Below are 25,286 nucleotides of genomic sequence, written 5' to 3'. Positions count from 1 at the left end.
TATTAAATCCTAAGAGTAAAGTCACTATTAACATTATTAACGATGTTGGTTTTTAAAAAAATTCTATTTACTTTAGTTAACTTTGATTTGATTGTGCTTTTATAATTTTTGTGGGTTTTAAGGTTTTTTTTAGTTTTATATTGGATACATATTTTATTTCTTTATAGATTGTTATTGATTATTATGGATTTGCACCATTTTTCAAAATGTTTCTCATTCGGAGATAATATACAAAAATATTTTTCTAGAATTTTTCAAAAAAATAATCTCGATGAAACACAATTTCCTATCAGCTAGAGATACATCTCTATATATAATACTAGGATCGGTCCGCCCTACGGGCGGGATGCATATTCGGAAACAATCGAAATAGTTTGAGTAAATAATTATTTTAATTTTTATTAGTTAAAAATATAAATAGTAACTAAATTATGTACTTGTTTTTTTTTAAAGTCTAAATAAACTATGCTATTTTGATAACTAGTTAGGTTTTATTTTTTCGGATGACACTACATCAGTTCTTGTTGAGATTTCATGATGTTGTACTGTAATTTATTGAAGGAGAGTACCATTTTTTATTATTGCTAGTGTAGTGTAACCATACTAAACCAGATTTTTTCGTTAAAAATATTTTAATTTTAATTTATATGCCTATATTTAACAAACTCAAAATACAAATGCAATATTAACTCATCTGTTTATATACAAAGAGAATTTGAATTGTAATATTATTTTAAAGCTAGATCTAGTTTGAATCCAAAATCAATACCAAACCAAACAAAATCTAATATGGCATCAATTAATCAGAGTGGAAGCTAAAAATAATAATAAATGTTTTATCACTTTATTTCAGTTTATCTATCAAATCGATAAAACCAAAAATCATTACATCCTAGTAAAAAACCGAAAATAATGTAGATGACCCTCCGTATATTAATTGAGGAATATTTAAAAAGATGTAACCTTAATTTTGTAATAATTAAAAAAAAACTTCTTGCTATTAGTTCTACGTGTCAGTCTCACAATAAAATTGAAAAACATGTTGGTCCAATTCAATTTTTATATCTCACTAGAAACATTTAATACCAACTATATGATATCATATGATATTAACTAAAGCAATGTGGATATTTATTATATATTATTTCTTTAAATAAAACCTACAGAATTACCTAATGTGATTATGATATATATAGTAATTAATGATTTTAAATAATAAAGATTTTCTAATAATCTGTATGCTTTCTATCATTTTTTTTTAAATTATTTACTATTAAAATAAATTACACAATTACATTAATCATATATTAAAATTTTAAATTTTTTTGTGTATGTTGTATTTTGAATTTTTTAAAACGAGTATAAATTACTAAAACTGTTAAAAGTCTCACATAAACTTTTGTGATCAATGTGTAAATTTTTTTTCTATAATAAGATACAATGATAATAAAATCATATAAATAAATAATTTTATTTTAATAGGTGTTTATATAGGTGTTTAATTATATATCATATACGATAGATAAGATTGATTGTTTTGATTTATTTATTCTAAAATGATTACGAATAAACAAGAGCGGTCATTTGATTTATATGTGTAAGCTAATTTCTTACATAATAGTAACTGATTTCTTAGTTATTTAATATATAATTATTATTTTATTATTTCATGATATGCAGAAAAATATAAAATAAGTATTTATTCTGCACAAGGCGCATATCTTAACCTAAGTATGTATCTCTTTAATAATTTTGAACCTTAAACATATTCTAAATCTCAGGCCAAAAAAAAAAATGAAATGAGAATAAACTCAAAAATCAATATTTATATCGAGCAATAACCAAAATGACAAAAAAAAAAATATTGAAGATAGATAGGATTGGCACGTGAACGTAAACTTATCATAACCATAATTAACTTTTAAATTGCTAAATCATGATATAAAACCGAACTGTCATAATTTCATTGTAACCAAATAGTAGGCATGAGATTCTTCGACCTAAACGTTAGGTTTTTATGCGATAAATAATTTTTTGACCTAAAATATTTTTTTAAATGGGATCAGTTCATTAGTAAAAAAATTATGTAATTAAAAAATAAAGGTTTTAAAAAATTGTTTAAGAGCCAAATATATTAATTCGATTAATAATATAATTTTTTTAAATACAATATTTCTTAAATAATGTTCTTATAAATTTACCATGCGCAAGACGCAGGTCTTATCCTAGTTAATGTTTTAAATTTTACGTGTTAACATGAGGGATAGGTAATTGTCTCTTTCAGAAGAGACTAAATTATATTTTAGTGTTATAGATAGATTGGTTGTGTTTTTATTAACAGTTAGCTAAATCTTGTATTAAATATAAATATATATTATTTTATAAATATAATTTATTTCAAATTATTGAATTTTGTATAATAAAATGTTTAAAATATTATTATACCATACATTTAGGCTAAATTTAAATTTTATAAAAGTTATAGTAGTATAACTAAATTTATTAGTTATGTTATTTTAAATAAATTATGATGTATTCTAGGGTTCTGATTGGAGAATAATGTCACTTATGTATTATTTTTAAATTGATGGTCATGCTTTTAGGCGTCTAGTAAGTTTTTTTTTTCCAGTTAAATTGATCCGTGAATGCATTATTGAGTTTGTTTTGTCTAATATCCATATTTTGTATTAATGAACTTTAGTTATTGGGTTATTAGTGGACTTTAACTTGATTGGGTACACAAAAATTAAACGAAAGGTTAACTGAACTAAAAAAGAAAAAAGTGTACTTTTATTGTTTCTCTCTCAGCCGACTAAACCTAATTTTCTTATTTTTTCGCTATTTCATCCAGCCGGCTCGGCTCGGCGTGGACGTGGGCGTGGGCTTGGGTTTGAGCTTGGGTCTTGGGTCTTGGGTCTTGGGTCTTGGGTCTTGGTGGAGGGTCTCCGACCCAATAAGAATATTATTTTTGGACCAAGTTAAGCTCAACGTTTTGCCATTTAATTCGAGAAAAAACGACATGCATTTTTATTTAAAACGACAATTAGTTTGTTTAGAAAATAAAAACGTCATGCATTTTATCCTCTCGAATTTTAAACGAGATAAGAGAGTCTTGGGGAATAAGTTTTCGAAACTTAACTTCCCGTGATCTCCGCGAGATCTCCGCACACGTGCAGCAACTGTTGCAGGAAGTGGCTCTCGTTCGTCTCTTTAAATATCGCCTCTCCTCTTCCTTCATTTCTAAACTTTTCCCGTATTAAAATCCAACAACGAAAATCCCTTAGCGTAAGTCTATAGTTCGAGAGTGTTTCGTAGATTTAAAGTTCGATAGGGCGATTCACGAGTGAAGCGTAATCGTCTACCATGGTTGTATCCTGGGACTCGATATTCGTACAGTACCGTCTCACTAACAGAGCGAATATTTAGAGTTAAAGAAATATATTATATCTCGACTCCATGTTTATTTGGGAATACGATTTCTTATCGTTTTTGTATTCACTTTATAATTCGTTGATTTCCTTAACGTATTATTTTGTTGTATCGTTTATCTCAGTCTGGTTATCCGACTTCTACATTCTTAACTCTAATTTCGCTTTCTATTTAAAGCGTTTAATCGGATTGAAAAACGGTTCAACAAAGATTTGGTAACAGTTTTTAGAACGCTGTTCGCGATTTGCTCTGTAGCATTTCCGCGAAACGTTTCTTATTTATCTCATAAACGGTTTGCGTTTTGCTCTGTAGCACTACCGAAAAACGTTTATTCATATACGATTCATACAAACCTATTATGTTTTCATTCAAACGATGTTTGCAATTTTCTATATGCTTATCCGCAAAACGTTTCTATGTTCTTTTGAAAACGAGTTTGCGATTTGCTTTATAGCACTTCCGCGAAACGTTTCTTATTTGTTTCATAACGCTTTGCGGATTGCTTTCTAGCATTATCGCGAAACGTTTTTGATACATTATCAAAATGTTATTTACATGAATCGTTTCAATAACCGCTTTCTTAAGCGAGTTTGTGAAACATTCTAAGTCTATACGAAACGATTTCTGCGAACGCTTTTAAGCGAGTTTGCAAAACGTTTTTCTCAAGACTTATATCGATATGATTTGGTTCAAACACCAAAAATGAAAATCGATTTTAGAATATTATTTTTTGCTTAAAAATAATATGTTATTTGGTTATAGGAGTACTAATCCATCTTCATGTTTTCTCTACAGAAAAATGACAAACGATAACAACACCCCCATTGACACCACTGATGTCACAACAGCTCCACTCAATGTTGCAGCCATTGATGCAACTGTGACAACCGCTGGAAAGATCACAGCGTCAACCGCTGCAGCAACAACAAGCACTATCCTCCCCGCGGGAAATGCTGCTGATGAAACCACTCGCCGTAGCCAATTCTGGGCTGGTCTTTATCAGACGGGTTCAGTTTCAACAACCGCAAGTGGTCCGGTGGCGGTTCAAACTCCTCCGGATGTCCCTAGTGTGTTCACTCAAGGACTGATGCCAGACAAGTTTGATGGCAAAGGCTTCAAAACGTGGTAGAAGAAGATGATGTTCTTCCTGACAATAATGAAGCTGGACAAATTCATCCAGGAGGACAAGCCCCCTATTCCTTAAGGGATTGATGATGTTCACAGTCTCGCAACTGTTGACATATGGGTGCATTCCGACTTCATCTGCAAAGGTTACATTTTGGGTCGTCTCATTGACACATTGTACCGTGTCTACTGTGAGATCCCCACGGCGAAAGAGCTATGGAGATCACTGGACAAGAAGTACAGAGGTGAGGACGCTGGCTACCAGAAGTATGTGGTCTCAAAATTCCACGACTTCAAAATGGTGGATTCAAAACCCATCATGGATCAGGTGGAAGCGCTTCAGCTCATTTACCATGAAATCGCTGCTGAAGGAATGTCCATCTGCCAGACATTCACAACTCTCAGCTTCATTGAAAAGCTTCCTCCAAGCTATGCAGATTTCAAGAACTACTTGAAGCACAAGAAGAAGAAGATAGGGCTCGAGGAGCTCATCATAAGGCTTCAGATGGAATCCAGAAACCGAACTGCTGACAAGGTCACTGCTAAGGAGCACAGTGTCAACATGGCTGAGCACAAAGGCAAAGGAAAGGCACACGCTAATTCTCCTGCCAAGCCTTCCAAAACTGCTGCAGTCTTGAAGGCTTCTGGAAAAAACTTCAAGAACAAAGGTATTGAGATCAATGCGAATGTCGAGAAGTTCAAGGGGAAATGTCACTACTGCCACAAAGTGGGGCACAAGACTGTTGAGTGTCGCAAAAAGATCAAGGATGAGAAGGCTCAGGCGAATCTCACTGAGGAGGATCTCGTTGCTGTGGTGACTGAAGCCAACATGGTTGAAAGCAAAAACCCTAAGGAATGGTGGTATGACCCGGGTGCAACCACCCACATTTGCACCGATATGACGATGTTCAACACCTATCAGAAAAGCGAGACTCAGGAGAAGCTCAGGATGGGGAACACTGCAGTCTCAAAGATTGAAGGACGCGGAAATGTGATTTTTAAGATGACATATGGACATGAGGTCACTCTGACGAATGTGAAGCATGTGCCTGACATGAGGAAGAACCTAGTCTCGGGAACCTTGCTCAGCAAGAATGGATTCGCCACAAGTTTTGAGGCGGACAAGCTCGTGATTAGGAAGAATGAGATGTATTTGGGAAAGGGGTATGTTAAGGGTGGACTTGTCAAGTTGATTGTAATGACAGTCCCTCCGAAAGTTGTAGCTCCAAAAATTTCAATGAATAAGAAAGAGCCAGGTTCTTATTTGGTTAAATCTTTTAATATATGGCATGAAAGAATAGGCCATGTAAACTATAAATCTATACAAAGATTAATGAATTTAAATCTAATTCTTAAATGCAAAACAAGTAAACAAAAATGTGAAGTATGGCTAAGCTCACAAAAACGCCATCACCTCGTGTTGAAAGAACGAACAAACCTCTAGATTTAATTCACACCGACTTATGTGATTTAAAATACATACAAACTAGATGTGGGAAAAGGTACTTTGTGACCTTCATAGATGACTGCACAAAATATTGTTATGTATATTTATTACATAGCAAAGATGAAACCTTAAAAAAATTTAAAGAATTTAAACTCGAGGTCGAAAATCAGCTTAAAACAACTATTAAAGTAGTTAGAAGTGACAGAGGAGGCGAGTATGATGGTCCATTCAATGCATTTTGTAAAAAACATGGAATAATCCATCAAACTACAACTCCTTACTCACCAGAATCTAATGGAGTTGCTGAATGCAAAAATCGAACTCTAAAAGAGATGATGAATGCAATGTTGCAGGAACCTGGATTACCCCAGGACATGTGGGGGGGAAGCGTTGCTTACCACTAATTATATCCTCAACAAAATTCCACATAAAGTAACTGGCAAAACTCCATATGAATTATGGAAGGGTAATTTACCTTCATATAAATACATCAAAGTGTGGGGGTGCTTGGCAAAAGTTGCGGTACCGCCACCAAAGAAAGTCACTATTGGACCTAAAACAGTGGATTGCATCTTCATCGGATATGCACATAATAATAATACTTATCGATTTCTGGTACACAAATCTGCAATATCAGACATTCATGAAAATACAGTCATGGAATCAAGAAATGCATCTTTCTTCGAAAATATTTTCCATTAAGGAAAAACAAGGTTCAAAACGAACTCGAGAAGAAAGAGACAATGACAAGAACTCAGAAACTAAAACAAACGTCGAGATTTCTATAAATGATATTTCAAAAAATGAAGAAAAAAATGGACCTCGAAAGAGCAAAAGAGCTCGTAAGGAAAAATCTTTTGGTGAAGATTTTCTAATGGCATTTTTAGTAGAAAATGTTCTAAAAACTTTGGCAGAAGCCATGGCTTCACCAGAAGCTCCATTTTGGAACGAAGCTGTCAGTAGTGAATTTGATTCTATCATGCAAAATTATACATGGTACATAACATATTTACCACCTGGCTGCAAAGCATTAGGAAATAAATGGATAATGACACGAAAGCCTGGTGGAAAATACAAATCTAGGCTTGTAGTTCAAGGATTCCGAAAAAATGAAGGTTTTGATAATTTTGATACATATTCTCCAGTAACGAGAATAACATCAATAAGACTAATGATAGCAATCGCAGCCTTAAGAGACCTAGAAATCCATCAAATGGATGTAAAAACCGCTTTTCTTAATGGTGATTTAGAAGAAGAAATTTACATGAAACAACCTGAAGGTTTTGTCGTTCCCGGACAGGAAGACAAAGTATGCCTACTTGTAAAGTCACTTTATGGGCTTAAGCAAGCTCCTAAACAATGGCATGAAAAATTTGACAATACAATGATGTCAAATTGTTTCAAAATAAATGAATGTGACAAATGCATATACTACAAAACAACCAAAAATGCGTATGTTTTGCTATGTCTATATGTAGATGATATGCTCATTATTGGAAGCAATAAAGACATTATCAATCAAACAAAGAATATGCTCAAAGGGACATTTGAGATGAAAGACTTGGGATTGGTAGATGTAATTCTTGGGGTTAAAGTTATAAGAAACTCAAATGGAATTATCTTAACCCAATCTCATTATGCTCAAACAATATTAGAGAGATTTAAAAATTACTCTAATAGTACGGCAAAAACTCCGTTAGATCCCCAAATGCACTTTACAAAGAATTCAGGTGAAGCGGTTTCACAAAACGAGTATGCACGTGTGATCGGAAGTCTCATGTACTTGACCAATTGTACAAGACTAGATCTAGCGCATGCAGTAAACGTAGTTAGTCGATATACAAGTAATCCAGGTCATACACACTGGAAAGCTATAACGATGGTACTCAATTACTTGCGCTACACTAAAGATTTCGGGCTTCACTATGGTAAAGAACCAGCAGTTTTAGAAGGATACAGTGATGCTAGCTGGATATCAGATTCTAAAAACTCAAAATCCACGAGTGGATATGTCTTTACTCTAGGAGGAGCAGCAATATCATGGAAATCTACCAAACAAACAGTGTTAGCCAGATCAACCATGGAATCTGAGTTCATAGCCTTAGACAAAGCAGCAGAAGAAGCTGAATGGCTTATAATTTTTTTGGAAGATATTCCTATGTGGGAGAAACCTGTGCCAGCTATACGCATACATTGTGATAGTCAATCAGCTATAGCTCGGGCTCAGAGTAATCTCTACAATGGTAAATCTCGTCACATCAGAAGACGACATAAAACCATTAGACAACTTATCTCAACTGGTGTAATCACAATAGATCACATCAACCTAGCGGATCCATTTACAAAAGGTTAGCCACGAGATGTTGTTGCTAAACCATCAAAAAGAATGGGTTTAAAGCCTATAACGAATGAGGATGTTTGATTGCAACCCTACCTATCATGACTGGAGATCGCAAGACGTAGGTTCAAAGGGAAAACAAAATCAAACAGAATCTAACCAAAACACTTGAGACAAAGTAGTCTCTTCCCAGCTCCTAAGATTATAAAGTGTTAAAGAATGTGATAAGGATAAACATAAGCTTTTAATGATTCAATAGCTTCTAAAGCGGAGTATTACTCAATACTTTTCATGGTCAATCACCTAATGAGTGTGAAATGGGGCCGTTTCTAGGAGAATGAATGCAAGGCTATATTCTCTAAGTTCACTCATGAAAACCAGAAATAGTTCAGGGCCACAATGAACACAATAGAGAACTAAGTTCTACGTGGAAATGAAGCTGCGTTATGCCTGTTGTCTTGGTCTACATAAAACACTGGTTGGTTCAAGACATCATGTTCACCTTCTGGTAAAGTAAACCCGACAGATATTAACTATGAGTGGTTCAAGGCTTAAAAATGCCACCAACTCAAACACAATGATTTTTTTCGCAAACACTCTTGATAAGTCTGTCTAGTCTAGTCAGGGTTAGAATAAGTATTTTTTTAGTCTATCGAGTTTGCATTTAGTCTGCATATATTTAGAAGAGTCATTTCTATTCATGTGGGGGATTGTTGGACCAATTAAACCAATTGAGTTTAATTAAAAAATGTGAATAACAAATGATTGGGCTTGTGTGCCTAAAAGCCCCACTTATGTGTGGTTAAATGAAATGAGACTAACAAAGTCCCACATCGGGAAGGAAGAGAAGAGTCGCGCAGTATATATATGCATTCACACATACCATGTGTTAAACGTCTCAGAGGTAGAGGGAGCTTCCCACGCGCGCGCCGCCGCTGCCGTCTGGCCGGCTCGGCTGGGCGTGGGCGTGGGCGTGGGCTTGGGTCTTGGTGGAGGGCCTCCGGCCGAATAAGATATTCTTTTTGAACCAAGTTAAGCTCAACGTTTTGCCATTTAATTCGAGAAAAAATGACATGCATTTTTATTTAAAACGACAAGTAATTTGTTTAGAAAATAAAAACGTCATGCATTTTATCCTCTCGAATTTTAAACGAGATAAGAGAGTCTTGGGAATAAGTTTTCGAAACTTAACTTCCCGTGATCTCCGCGAGATCTCCGCACACGTGCAGCAACTGTTACAGAAAGTGGCTCTCGTTCGTCTCTTTAAATATCGCCTCTCCTCTTCTTTCATTTCTAAACGTTTCCCGTATTAAAATCCAACAGCGAAAATCCCTTAGCGTAAGTCTATAGTTCGAGAGTGTTTCGTAGATTTAAAGTTCGATAGGGCGATTCACGAGTGAGGCGTAATTATCTACCATGGTTGTATCCTGGGATTCGATATTCGTACAATACTGTCTCACTAACGGAGCAAATATTTAGAGTTAAGGAAAAAGATTATATCTCGACTCCATGTTTATTTGCGAATACGATTTCTTATCGTTCTTGTATTCACTTTACAAATCGTCGATTTCCTTAACGTATTATTTTGTTGTATCGTTTATCTCTGTTTGGTTATCCGACTTCTACAAATTTCAGGATACATCTCTCAACTGATGAAGAACATGCACAAGAAGTAAAGCATCCTCTCTCTCTCTCTCTCTAACTTTTTGAGCAAGAACCCTGTTTTAACTTTTTTGCCACTCGCAGGAGAAGAGAATTCCTGCGTTTCATAATTCCACTATTCAGAACCACAGGCTATTCCGAGTAGCTCAGTACGGTCGAGATCATTGGCGTGGGGCAAGTTTTTTTTTTCTCTCTATTTTTTTTTTTAACAATTATTGTACAATATTGAAGAAGTAGGTAGTCGCATGTATACTAAAAAATGTGTCATATATTGTAGGCTAAAAAGTATCGAAAGAGCAAACGTATGAAGAAAGCGATCCGGACGGGTTTTGGTCTTCTTGATAAGAAGTTACGTCTTATAAAACTATAGATTACACACATCATTATGAAATTTGAGTTATGCTCATAATTATGATAGCGGTCAAAATATGTAATAGTTATATGTCGTCTATATGTTAATCTAGACGAATAGATTTCTCAAAGAAAGCCCAAGATTTTTGAAAGTTATTATTTGCTATGGATATTCTGGTAAAGTGGTCATCTACATAAGTAGTCCAGCAACATAGACTTAATCTACTCTCTGACCTAAACTTGAATGATGAATCGAGGTGTTATGGATCAGTTGCTAATGCCAAAAGAAAGAATAACAAAATTTAGAACTGTGAGTGCTAGTTAGATGTTGTTGTGATCAAAGCTCATAGCACTGACCACATTTCAAAGTCTATTCCTAAGTCAAAGATCCAAAATGGTCTTTTAATCTTGTCTTGAAGGTAGGACGAAATTTCCTCGTGCCACTGTTAATTGTGTTTGTCACCACAACGATCCAAAGTGGTCTTTATTGTGTTAGAAGTTCAAACAAATGAATTACAGAGAGAAAAAAACAGAAACATGTGATGTAGCCAGTAGCTTTGTTGTAAGAAAATACGGGCGAGGAAATCATATAAATACTACCTGTTTTAGTTAGTTATTACATGCTAATGGTTCAATCAGATGGAGTTTTCTTTAATCTGAAATCAGATGGTTGAAAACATGACTAATGTCAGTTTAAGTAGAAAAAGAAGAAACCTATAATATAAACTGAAACAGATGAGCGGCGGCGGGTCAAAGGTGAACACATTTGCCAGTGTGGGGTTCAAGTCTAGAAAAATCATTTTGTGGGGGTAGAAAGTCTATAATTTTAAAAAATTACTTATGTATTACTCCCTCCGTTTCGATTTAATTATCTTTCTAAGAAAAAATTATAGGTTCAAAATAAATATTGTTTTAAAATTTCAATGCAAAATTTATTAATAAGATTCTCCATTTTATTTTTCTATTGGTTGAAATATGGTTAGTTATATAAATAATTATGTTTTTATTTTAGAAATATAAAAAATCATATGTTTTTTTAATATGTGTACATAATCTAAAACGATAATTAAAATGAAACGGAAGAACGAATACCGTATAGATTTTATGAATTGCTTTGAAAGTGACGAGATATATATTAATGAACGCCTACCAACTATAATTAAATGCATCCTTCTAAATGCTAGAAAAATATACTTAACTAGGTTAAGATCTGTACCTTGCGCGTAATCAACATTACATATATAAATTATTTTATGTATTAAATATTTTTACATACTATAAAATAATAAATATATATTAAATAATTAAAAGTTAGTAACTGTTAAAATATAATTAAATTGGTGCGAACATATAAATCAATTTTATTAATCCAAAAAATATTTTTTTATATTTGATAGGATATGTTATTAAATTTAAATGATACTAACATAGATAATATATTTTATTATATTTTTAATATTAATGTCTCTTAAATGATGATTTCTACTCATATAGTTTTTTTTCTATCATTTGTATCTTTTATAGAAAAAAATTTAAATTACTAATAACAAAATTTTCATTGTGGGATTAATAGTTTTAGTAATTTATATTTTTTTAAAAAAATAAGTTGTCAATGATCGTTCAAAAATTTTATCAAAAAAGTGTTCAAAGTAAATTTTGAAACTAAAATATTGTATTTTATATGGTTTATAGTTTAATTTAAAACAATATATATTGATATATATTAATCTTAATAATTAATTAAATTAGACTTTTTACTTATATAATTTTTGTAATCATTTGTATTTTGTCATAACAAAAATTTTAAACCATGGATCACAAAATTTGAATGTGAGACTTTTAACAGTTTTAGTAATTTATAGCCGTTTGTAAAAATTCAAAATATAACGTATAGATAAAAATCTAAATTTTTATTATATGGTTATTGTGGTTGTTTAATTTATTTAATAGCTTAAAATTAAACAAATATGATAGAAGATACACTATTTTTTATCAAATCTTTATTATTCAAAATCATTAATTGTCATATATACCTTAGCCACATTAGGCAATTCCGTAAATTTTATTTAAGGAAATAATAAAGTACATTAATGATGAATTTATTGTTAGTTTAATAAAAGTTTATTATATAATTAGATGTACCAACATATTTCTCTAATGATTTTAAGAATCATTCTAGTGATGACATTTGGTTACAAAAAGAAGTTGTAATGCTTCTCAAATAATATATAGGAGATTGTAAAACCGATACTGATATTCAATGAATTCTAACCATGAAGAAAGTTGCAAGTCCAAATTTTATTTAACTATCCTAGTAGAACTCGGAATAAAATTTGCATTCCGACAAAATAGGGCTTGAGTTGAGCTCTTTGACAACTTTTGTTGGTCAAGAAAAAAACTTCTGGACCTTGTATCCATTATTATTTTCGGTGGAATTGAAGGCATGTCAAGTTGTTAACTACTTTCTGGTTATTGCTGTTTTCGAACTCGGGATCTTAAGGACTTTTTACTTATCGGTTGAGTAGCTATATTTACATTTCATACAATAATAAACATTTGGGGTTTTAATCACCAATATACGCTAGCTACCTCACAGTCACATTATGTATAGCCGAAAGGTGCGAGACTCGCATACACTAGATCATCCAGCCCAACCTAAAAAGCTTATAAGTACAATATCAATCCAACAAGAGGAATGAAACTTACAAGTATAGCAGAAAATGTGTTATCGTCAAAAAAAATATTAATCTCAAAATCAAAACTATATATTATGTATATATAATGAACTAATTATGAAGTCGAAGTATGTTTTGCATCTCTCATTAACCTACCTGTTGTGCAACGGGTTTGGACCTGCCGGGATGATTCGCTTCTCTTCTTCGTCTTCGATACCGTCTATCTTTCTCCTAAATTTAGATGATCTTCCTCTGAATTTATTAAACGTTGAATCTCCGTGATCACAAACTCGTGATGATTCTTAACTCGAGCAACGCTCAAACTATGCTTTCTTTTTCTGGTGATGAAACTTCCTGCAGCTTGGATCGAGCTTGAACGCGACAAAATGATTAAAACTAAGATAAAGATATAATCACAATGATTACAACATCCCGTTTCATTGCATACCGTGAAGAAAATAATAATAACATACTTAAATTGAAAAGAAACTTGAATATCTCTCTCAAATCTTGATTACTCTTTTTCCTTCTTCTTCGCCTCTCTCTTATCTTCAACAGTTAATGGGTCGGTAGAAGCATTCACTGCACTAATTATTGCAGTGATATAACTGCACAATTATTATTTCGTACAAGAATAATTATGTGTGTATTAACAAATTAGAAATGATCATAGATCAATCCTAGTTCTTTTTCATGTATTCCGATCAGTATGTTCTACGTACGCGTTCGCTTCCAACCGTTATATTAATAACATAAAACGTACTGTAAACTACTTCTTTTTTTTAATATAAATATTTTATAAATCAGCCAGAAAAACAGAAATAGGTTTCGATTACAAGCTCGATTCAAACAAAAGCTTCTTAGTCTACGTATTACAAACTAGTTTCGCCCACCCACTAAACCCAGCATATTCCGCTAATCTGCTTTTGGTAAACATTAGAAATCGATTCCTGTTTTCAACCATTGACGACAATCACGAGAAAGTGAGGTTCTCCTTGTTGCCTTGGAAGCCGAGAGTTTTTGTGTTGTTTCCGGAGTAGCTAGGTCTCGATGATATCCTCGAAATTTATAACCGTCACCTCCATAACGCACAAGCGCTAACGAAGAAAGAAATTAGAACACAAATGTTTGAAAACCGATCCAATTCCCGCTATACAAACTTCGACAGCGCCAAACCGGTCGCCGAGAGACAGAAGGACCTTCACGCCAAGATCAGTAAAAAAGAAGTTGGGAACGAGATGGCCGCAGCGCGTGAACCAAAAACTGCTCGAGGACCTGCAAGGAAGCAAAGAGCCGCTAACGCTACCATGGTAGAAAAGATGATGCCACATAACTGGATGTGCGCTGCACCGGATGGAGCCACCGACAGAACCAGGAAGACCCACAGACCAAGCAAAGTCTTCAGGACCATTACCAACCGTCGTCTTAGAGAACCTAAGGACGAAAGCTTACAATGCCAAAGATTACTTCTAGTGTCAACTTTATAGATTTACATTAATTGTTAGATGCCGCCTCAATGTGACGTAGATGATTTACCATGGATCCTGCTGATCGGAAAAAAATATCCGAATATCCTTCAAATTAAAGGGATGGGATAATTCGTAGATATTTGATTAGAGGTCCTTATCAATCCCATGGTCATATTTTTAAACAAAAAAATGATGGGAGGTGCAATGAGGCGATTTAATCATGCTTGATTTAACTAGAATGCTTGGAACTTTCTGAGTGTTAGGATTCATAATTGGATTAAAGATCTTTTGGTTTAGTTTCGGTTCTTGTAAATTCTATGATCTGCTTTGAAGTTTCTTTTGATTTGATATTTAACTCGTGTTAGATGAAACAAATGCTGGTATGTGTACCTGGAAGGTAAATATGATCCATCATTTCTTTTGATCTTTTGGAATGTGTACCTGCTGGTTTGGTATTCCACAAATGCATCCCACCCATGTATATTTCTCTGGTTTGGTAATGAATTTTCAGTGCTAAAAAAAAAAAAAAAGCCCAAATATTTGGCACGTGTAAAGTCACGTGGGTATTGGCTTCCCCGTATTCGGAGATAGTTATCAAATTAACGTCATCTGCCTCTAATGGGCTTAGGTCCTCTAATGGGCTTCCGTATTCCGCTTTAAATCGGAGAAAAGCTGTAGCTGTTAAAGCCCGAATTAAAGCTCAAGTTTTTTGCGCGGGGGCGAAAGAAGATCGGAGAAGGAGGAGGAGAGAGGTACGAAAGAATGGCGCTTGCGGCTTTAGGGAAGTTGAATCTGGAGGAGGCTCCTCCGATCTGGGGATCTCGTAGCGTTGATTGCTTCGAGAAGATTAAACTGATTAGCCATGGAACTTACGGGTAATCTCTTCTTCCCCTAGTTTGATATCGATCACTGTAATCAGATTTTGCATGATTGAGTGAATCCGAATTGCAGTGAAGTTTACATGGCTAAAGAAATCGAAACTGGTGAAATCGTGGCTCTCAAAAAGATCCGTACGAACGATGAAAGAGAAGGGGTTAGCATGTAGCTTCTATTTTGCTTCTATTTTTGAGATGGCAAGTTTCTGAATCGAGTATGGCATGAAGTTTCCTGTAACAGCGATCAGGGAGATCAAGATCCTGAAGAAGCTACATCATCGAAACGTCATCAATTTGAAAGAGGTTGTGTATTCATCATGTCCAGACAAGGATGATCAAAGAGGTTGTGGAACTGATTTTATATTTTTCTGTACAATAGATTGATTTTGATAACTCTTTACGCTCCTATTTTTAGATGATAATAACAAGTACAAGGGTGAAATCTACATGGTCTTTGAGTACATGGATCATGACTTGGCTGGACTTGCTTATCGTCCTGGAACTAGATTCACAGCTCCTCAGATCAAGGTATTGCATAGCTAGATAGTAGTAGCCTTTGCAAAACCTCGACTTTGTCTGACCTTTCAACCATATGTGAAAAAAGTGTTGCATGAAGCAACTCCTCACTGGGCTTCACTATTGTCATGTGAAACATGTGCTTCACCGTGATATAAAAGGTGATTATCCCCAAAATACATTGTTTGTTCTCTCGCCTCCCTTTTTCTTACTTGGTTTACAGGTTCAAATCTCCTTATTGACAAGAAGGGAAACTTAAAGCTGGCGGATTTTACACTTGCACGGACTCTGTCCCTTGAGTTTACTGGAACTTTGACAAACCAGGTCACCACTTTGTGGTATAGGTATATTATGCCTAGATTTGTCTCTTCCTTCTACTGGTTATTGTTTCTTCAACTTGGATTTGTTTAACATAATATTTCCCCGGCAGGGCCCCTGAGTTGCTACTTGGTGCTACGGAATATGGTCCAGCGGTTGACATGTGGTCGGTTGCTTGCTTATTTGCTGAGCTTTTGAATGGAGAACCAATCTTTCCTGGAAAAACTGAGGTCAGAGAGATCACCTTCTTTTGAGTATCTATGGTGTTCCCACTAAAAGCATTTAACTCAAAACTGTTTCGTCGTTTCCAGATTGACCAGTTGAAGAAGATTTATGACCTTTGTGGATCACCTGATGAAAACAATTGGCCTGGGGTTTCCGAGATGCCTTTGTATAAACGATTTGAACCATCACTGCCTCTGAAGAGACGCTTAATAGAGACATACGGACAGTAAGTTTTGTTTTAACTTTTAACCCATTTTGTTGTGTTGCGCCACCTTTTGTTTAGTACCAGGAGAGATGTAATTTTTTTCTATCTTGTGTTACAGCTTTGATGCTCATGCTCTTGAACTACTGGAGTGTATGTTGGTGCTGGACCCGCCAAAGGTACATACAGTTATTGTCTGAAATATCAAGAGCCCTTTTCATTGGGACTAAAAAGTCCTTGGCTCGTGCAGAGAATATCCGCAAAAGATGCCCTTGATTCAGATTACTTTTGGAGTGAGCCGTTACCGTGTGAACCAAAGAGGTGAGGAGAATTGAAACGAACTCTCTCTTTGGTTCTTTGTGACTGTTGATGATAACACCTCATTTGGTTCAGTATTTGATGAGACAAATGTTTTTTTCTTTTCTTTTTATGTCTCTCAAACACAGACTACTAGCTTCATATAAATCATCACATGAGCTCCAGACCAAGAAAAAGCGGAAGTCGATGCCTCGAAAAACAGCCAGGTAACAGAAAACTGCATCTGCGTTGATTGATGATGTATATAGTCTTAGAGATAAAGAAAGGGTGATGCCTAGGCTTATAGTTAGCTTTTCTTGCAGGTTTTGAGGTGCAAGAGATAGTTGAAGAAGAACAAGAGGAAGGACACTTTGAGATGTAGATAGTAGATTAGTGAGAGAGATTTCTTTGGAGACGGACATAATGATAAATCTGCGTTGATGATGATGTAAGATTCGGTTTTGTATGCTGGTGGACAAACGAAACTAAACCGAACTATAAAACCAGATTGTCCAACTTATGATTATTTTTTACCGTCAACCAGTCAAGTCTTGAATCAACCGGTTTGTTTTCGGTTTAATACAAAAACGATTTAAACCAACGAATTAACCCGGGAAGCTAAAATGAAATTGAGAAACTCGCCGGTGAAGTTGTTGTGATCGGAGTTGAATCTGGAGGAGCCTCCTCCAGTTTGTGGTGTCGATTGCTTCGAGAAGCTTGAACAGATTGGTGAAGGAAGGCACTTACGGGTATTCACCTTCTCATTTGTTCTCTGATTTGGTTTGTGGGTTTGATTGTAAAGTTGGAGTTTTGATCTATTAAAAATTGTTGCTTTAGGTACCTTGCATCTATCTCATCAAACTTGATTTTTGTATATGGAGCTTTGTTGATTGAGATATTTAGATTTCTTCAGTACTTGCATGATTATTTTAGTAGGTTAATGTATCTCGTGAATAAACTAGGATGAAGCTTTTTTTTATTTATGGAACATAATAGTAGCTGAGGTTTGTAGATTGATATGTTTGGTATTTGTTTTGGCAGTCAAGTTTAAATGGCTAAAGAAATCAAAACTGGTGAATTCGTGGCATTGAAAAAGATCCGTACTATGGACAATGAAAGAGAAGGGGTAAAGCTACATTTTGACTACTACTATGCTTCGAAAACTTGCAAACTTTGTGAAATCCCCGTATGAGCTTATAACTATTTGTAAAAACTATTTGTAAAACCTATTTGTTTGACATTTCGACATATGTAAAAAACATAAGTGTGAACAAAAAAAAAAAAAAAAAAAAAAAAAAAAAAGTGTTACGTGAAGCAACTCCTCACTGGGATTCACTTACCCAAAACCTATTTTTGGTTTTCTCGCCTTTATTTGCTAGTTAGCCCGTATAATATTGCTGCAGGATCAAATCTCCTTATCGACAATGAGGGGAATTTAAAGCTTGCGGATTTTGGGCTTGCACATATTCTAATGATCATACTGGAAATCTTACAAACCGTGTCATCACATTGTTGTATAGGTACGTATGTATTGCCTACAACATTTTGAAGTTATACACATGAAAGAGAGATAATAACTCTTGCTCATTCCCTGCATCTTCGTCTCTACTTAATAGGCCCCCTGAATTGCTACTTGGTGCCACAAAATATGGACCAGCGATTGACATGTGGTCAGTTGGCTGCATCTTTGCTCAACTTTTGAATGGTAAACCAATCTTGCCTGGCAAAACTGAGGTCAGCGGTCCATCTTTCGAATATTTCGTTAGTACTACTACACTCTACTTTGATGTTGTTTCCGCTTACAGCGTTTTACTTAAATGTGTGTTTCTCCAGAGTGAACAATTGAATAAGATTTACGAACTATGTGGATCACCTGATGAAAACCAAATGGGCCCTTGAAGAGACGTGTGAGGGAGATGTACCGACAGTAAGTATAAAACCATTATTCAGCTGCGAACACTTTACTTTGATCAAGGAGAGATCTCATTTTGGCGTTTTTTTTTTCTACTATAGTTTTGATCGCCATGCTCTTGAGCTCCTGGAGAAAATGCTGGTGCTTGGCCCGTCTCAGGTACCAAACCAATCCGACATGTTAGCAAATTGCAGATATTAAGATCCTTGGTTCTTTCTGTTGGTCCAGAGAATATGCGCTAAGGATGCAGAGTACTTTTGGACTGATCCATTGCCGTGTGATCCAAAGAGCTAATCAAGTTCTCCAAGTTTGTTATTGTTTATGAATACTCATTTTGTTCATTGACCAGACAATGTTTCATGTCCCTTCAACAGTCTGCCCACGTATGAGTCATCACACGAGTTCCAGACAAAGAAAATGCGGCAACAAATGCGTCATAACGAGGAAGCAGCCAAAAAACAGAAACTGCAGCAACAAGGTGGCGGTCAGTCTCACGCCGCTCCACATTGGCCTTCTGGACCAAACCACTCTATGAACAACGTAGTGACGTACTGCCACCACAACTACCCGCTGGTGGACCTAGCGGCCACCACTACTAATCAAAAGCAACGTGGTGGTGGTGCACCTGGTCCAAACCGGTACCCACCTAGCGCAAACCAGTCCGGTGGTTATAATTATCAGAGCCGTGAAGGTTACAGCAGCGGACCATATCCTCCACAAGGTCGAGGTGCACCATATGGCGCAGGTCCTAGCGGTGGCTATGGTGTTGGACCACCACCTAACTACTCACAAGGTGGTGGTCAGTACGGTGGCTCTGGAAGAGGTCAGAACCCAACTGGTGGTGCTAGAAACCAACAATATGGATGGCAACCGTAAAGACAGCTCAAGGACTCGTATGGTTTGGTCTTGGTTTCATGTCTGAAAGGCAAATTGTGATTCTAGTAATGAAGACTATGTATGTTTGTATCCTTTTACACGACCAAGCTTTTATACTTCAGAACACAGCAAACCAGATTGGAAACTCAAAAATCTCATTATTATTATTATTTTTTTTTATGATTTTGTGAAAAAAAAGAGGAGGTAACTTTGAGAGCAATAAGGCAGCTATTGTGTTGATTCCACCTTCATGACAACTTTTATGAACTCATACACAAAGTAACTAATCCCTGCCGAAGGTAAAACCTCTAAGTATCAGAGGATTAAGACAGAATCTAAGAGATGATCAGATAATGACTAGAATAAAGGAAACATACCTGCAATAAGCTGGAAATGAAGCCAGCATATAAAGCAGGAACACCGCCTTGTTCAATGATCTTCACACAAGTAGCCACAGTGCTTAACTTTCTCGCATGTGACTGCATTTGCAGATATGTAGCTGGTACAAGACCTTTGTATAACGAGAAGAAACTTTCCGTTTGAATCATGTGACGGAACGCACCAACCACACCACCTAGTGCCTCTCCACCTGCTGCCACCATGACCGCTCTTATCTGCAATTCAAATGCAAAAGAGCCTCGAAAAAGGGTCACTCACTCAAGGAATTTTTGTTGTGATTCTATTTACAGTATCAAGTGGTAGACAAAGTAGACTAGCTGTCACTCCAGCAGCTGCACCGGCCACAAACCTCTCGAAGTTAGTAGTTTATTCGTTTCCAGATAATCTGAGAAGCTGGCCTCTATATGTATCATATGCATAGAAGTTGATGGACTTGTGTAATAAGATTAGTTCCTAGAATTTAAAGAAATTGATATCTATCAAATTATCTGAATTCTTTTAAAATCAAAAACATCAGAATTATACAAATGCAGTAAAATGGTTATCAAATCTTTTAAAATACTTTGAAAGCTATTATTTTTATCTTAAGTTGAACTCTTTTAGAATCAATTAAATTCTACAATACAATACCAACCCCCTTAGAAGTTCAACTGAATTTGAGAGAATCAAAGTTTTCATTAAATTCTTTTGTTACTGAATTATGTATTTCATCATTTCTTCTAAATGCTTGATTATACATTTGAAACCATTCCTTTAAAATAATTTAGATTATAGTGTTATTCAATTTACTAATTTTCTAATTCTTTTAAATATTTTTATTTTTCAATTTTTGGTGGATTTCAGGTTAATTATATTTGAATAGAATTTAATGGAAAAACCAATGATAAAATGTAAAGAACCAATTCTCAAGGTTCAAGTTGGTATTTGAAGATAATTCTAAATAACATTTATTTATTAGATAAAAGTACAATAATTACCCAAGAGTGTATAAATCGCATTCATCATGTTGTATCAACCTATTAAAATCAATATTTTCAAATAAATTTCCCAATTGCTCTATGATATCTATCTTGAAGTGATAGGATACACTAAGGCATCATAGAGCGTCAATGAACTTGATATTCTCTATATCGGATTCACTTTTGAAACCATATCGCTTCTTTTCTCTTGACCTTCCTTTCTCTCGAAGTTTTTCCATCACTTTCTTTCTATTGGAGAGGCAACATGGGGAAACAACGCTCCAAATTTGTTCGTCCGAGAAGCTCGGCGCGAGCCAAATCGAGGTCTGGGTCCAACACGGAAAGACAATCCACAACCAAGAGAGTCAAACCGAGTCTGGAAAATCTCTCATTTGCGAGTTTAGATATGCAAAACATATATGTGCTAAATCCCTTGGTTCTTTTTCTTTTTCTTCAGGAAGCAGTAACTTACAAAGAACTAAGATTTGATGTTCATAAGATTGAAGCAAACGGAAACTGTCTCTTCCGCGCCCTATCTCATCAAGTCTAGCTTTTTGAAGCAATCAACACTATGATATCCCCAAATCGGAGGAGATTTCTCCAATTTCAACTGCCCAAATGCCGCACCTTGTTTGTCTATTTGTTTCATAGGCTTAGGCTTCCTCAGTTCCCATTTTCATCTCATGATGTTGTCAATAGAGTAAATGTTCATGTGAACTTTGATGTAATCATATATATATATATATATATTTAGGCTCCAATTGGTATGAATAAAATGAATTGAAAAATAAATAAACATATTTTCGTTGGAGGAAATGAATAAATAAAAAAGAAGAATAGTGATGAATAATTTTTTTTGAAAAAAAATTCATTTGTTCCTCATCAAAATTTAGAAGGAATAATTTTCTTCATTAATTCATCTAAACATGAGGAAAAAGAGGAATTCAGTGGGACATATCTATATTACAATAAAGTTGACAAATCTCACTTTTCACGAAACAACCTCATCATAGGCTATCTTAAAATTGGACACGTGTCACCTGGAAAACATTCAACGAAAGCGAGTTTTTGGTTCAGAAAACCTTTCTCAAAACTATTATGTTTTGAACTTCTGTAAATCAGAGTTGTGGTTTATTTAGGCTATTTTAAGAAACACTAACACGACTGTTTAGCATTGTCCGGTGAAACGTTTTATCCCACGACTATAAATTATCAAACCTTTCATTACTTTCTTCATTATTAATTAGTTACGATCAAAAATATGTTCTTTTCACCTCCCCAAGTTTTTCCACTATAAAACTGCAGCTAACCGATCCATGGCTAACAAAACATCAAAATCAACGGTGACGGAACCCTCCATATCGTGTTCTTCCACAATTTTCCTTCTGTGTTGGAAGAGGCCAAGCTCATCTTCAAGCTAATCCTTTTATGGGAAGCTCTCCGGATTGATGTCGAGATGTTACATCAACGAACATGTAATGATACTATTTACTATTCCTATTTCCATATTAAAGAATAAAAAACCTAGACTAATTGCATTTACATAGGGCACTGTGATTACATAGCTTCATATCCCCTTATCGTGTAGCACAATACGGAAGTCGTGCTGCTTTTGAAGCCAAATATGAAAAGTTGTATCAGCTTATTATACGAAGGTATTTAGAAGTGAGAAGTGAGTTTAGGCGGGAGGAGGAGGAGAGAGCTCGGAGACGGTGGCGGGGAGTGATCAAACGTTGTTATATAGAGGTTTTAAGAAGGCAAAGAAGGAGAGGGGTTCCATTTACCGTGGAGTCACAAGGTACTGTGGTTGTGTCTTCTAATCTGAATAGCTGTTTATGATCCGGATGAGGATGGTGTGATTCATTTTGAATTTCATATTGTGTAATCTGACATCAGAGTATTGGACTTAGGACTGTGGTGATGTCATTGTTAGATTGAGAGAGATGTTGTGTCATCTAGATCATCGTTGATTATTCTGATAATTATCATGTCTCATTGAGACAAGAGTTGAATGTACTGTCTTACATAGCAGTAGGAGATGCTGAGGTGTATTGTTTCTTGAATTTTTGTAAGTACATGCATAGATGGATAGGTCGCTATGAAGCTCACCTTTGAGACAAGAGTACATGGAACCTAAACCAGAACAAGAAGGGAAAACAAGGTTTCTCTTTTCTTTTCTTTTCTTTTTTCTCCACATCCGACAAAGCTGATCTGTTTTCTTTGTTGTCCTTATAAACGTTTTCATCGTTGAAATTTCGCCGCATCAGTTTATCTAGGTAAGCTATAAGCTTTGAAGGTTTCATTGTGTTATTTTTGGTATATCCGTACATACTTGGTATTAGATTGGATTAACCCTTACTTATATACTTGGCAGGAGCATATGATGATGAAGAGGCTGCTTCTAGAGGTTACGACCTTTGCTACCTTTAAATACTGGGGACCTGGGACACTTATCAACTTTCCAGTGAGTATGCTATGGATCTCTGAAATCATGGGTAATCACAAAGATTGACTGTGTCATGTTTGTTTTGTTTATAGTATTTATAGAAAGAAATGATGACAGAGGTTACTGATGAAACAGTTGACGATCAGAAGATGAAAATAAAACTGAAGATATCACTAAACCATGTAGTTATTTGCTTTTTCAATCACAAGATTCATAGTCGCACACTTCCCATTGGTTTTCTTCAAGCTTCTTCTAAGTAGCTCATTCCTTTGTATCTATCTCATAGGTGCTTGATGAGATTAGTGTTTTGTGTTGCATTTCAGGTTTGTTTTTATTAAATAGTTTTGTTAAATATGTCTTGGAAAATAACCCTAGGTGATTTAAACTAAAACTTTGTTTCTTGCAATCTACTGAAGTGGATGATCTAGAAAAGAGATCGGCTTGCTACGACTAATCTGAGAAACATGAAACTTCTTATTTGTAATGCATAATATATAGTGACTTAATAAACAAGTTAAAGCTGGATACACTTTGTTTCTTTAACATTTTCAACTTTGCGAATAAATCTCATCCTGGTCTAAATCAAAAGCCCCAAAGATCCAACCAAGAGAGATCAAATTAAGAATGGATTACTTTATAAACAATTATCAGATAAAGGATAATATTAGTGTACCTTTAACTCTCTTTCTTTATATATACGTACAAAACATAATTAAGAAAACTAATAAACATTTGAGTTCAGTGAAAGAACGTCTTATGCTTCCTCTTTCCAACAATCTTGCTTGTAAACAAGAATCAAGCACAATAACTGATTAGTGTTGCATACATACTCATAATATACATATTATACATATTTATGATAAATTACATCAAATATATGTTCGTATGAGCAGAAATAGCAAACATATAAAGGTAATCTATATGATTGTTCTATGAAAATGTCCAAATTTTGAAACCAATTTGTCTCTCATTTCAGTGCAGCTAATTGTTTTTGTATGTTCAAATAATAAACAATTCAGATGTTACACTTTAAATCAACCGTTATTTCATTGAACAATTTCTGAAATAGAAAATTAAAACAATCCACATAGCGTAAATAATTAAATATAATAAAATGATTTTAAAATCAAACAAAAACAATTAAAATATCAATACTCATGCATAAATCGTATTTCACCCTCTCAAAATTTGAAACATAACAGAAATAAAATAATCCATTAATTTGAGTAGCAGATTTACTCTTGGTGCATATATGAATACTGTTAATGTATGCATATGAAGCTTAAATAATAGTATTTGTAAAATATGTTCTGTCAAATGGTATAAGTATAATATGATTCATATATTTTAGTCTGATCAATCCTAAATTATCATCTCGCTGAAATTGGAGTACATTAAATCATGTATGTTGTTGGAAAACAATCAAACATGCATGTTCTGTCAAATGAAAGAAATAAAATATTTTTCGTATTTTAGTCTCGATGCTAATGCATTTTTATTGATATTATAGTATTTTAGATCAATGTACCTGTGATTAATAATATTCACTTTGCTTATATTGCATTCGAAATTCATTGTATATCTTTCTAAAATTTAGGAACATAATATCCAAGTATTAAAAATTCGATCAAAAGAAACAAAGATTAATAAAAAGGTCAAAAGATCCATTTATGTAAAAGGCTAAAATATATTGCATATGTATTCAAATTTTTCTTATTTTTAGAAAACTTTAAAGACAGTGAATTCAAGAATTGAAATAAATTGA

General features: G+C 34.5%; 2 pseudogenes; one reads left to right on the top strand and one right to left on the bottom strand.

Moving 5' to 3' along the window:
- Window positions 1–12,839: 12,839 nt before the first annotated feature.
- Window positions 12,840–14,491, bottom strand: LOC106433486 (annotated as a pseudogene).
- Window positions 14,492–15,169: 678 nt separating this feature from the next.
- Window positions 15,170–19,897, top strand: LOC106433485 (annotated as a pseudogene).
- Window positions 19,898–25,286: the final 5,389 nt, after the last annotated feature.

Source organism: Brassica napus, chromosome C3 (assembly GCF_020379485.1).
Source record: "Brassica napus cultivar Da-Ae chromosome C3, Da-Ae, whole genome shotgun sequence".
NCBI lineage: Eukaryota > Viridiplantae > Streptophyta > Magnoliopsida > Brassicales > Brassicaceae > Brassica > Brassica napus.
The sequence above is the reverse complement of the archived record's forward strand: the minus strand, read 5'-3'. Positions and strand labels throughout refer to the sequence as shown.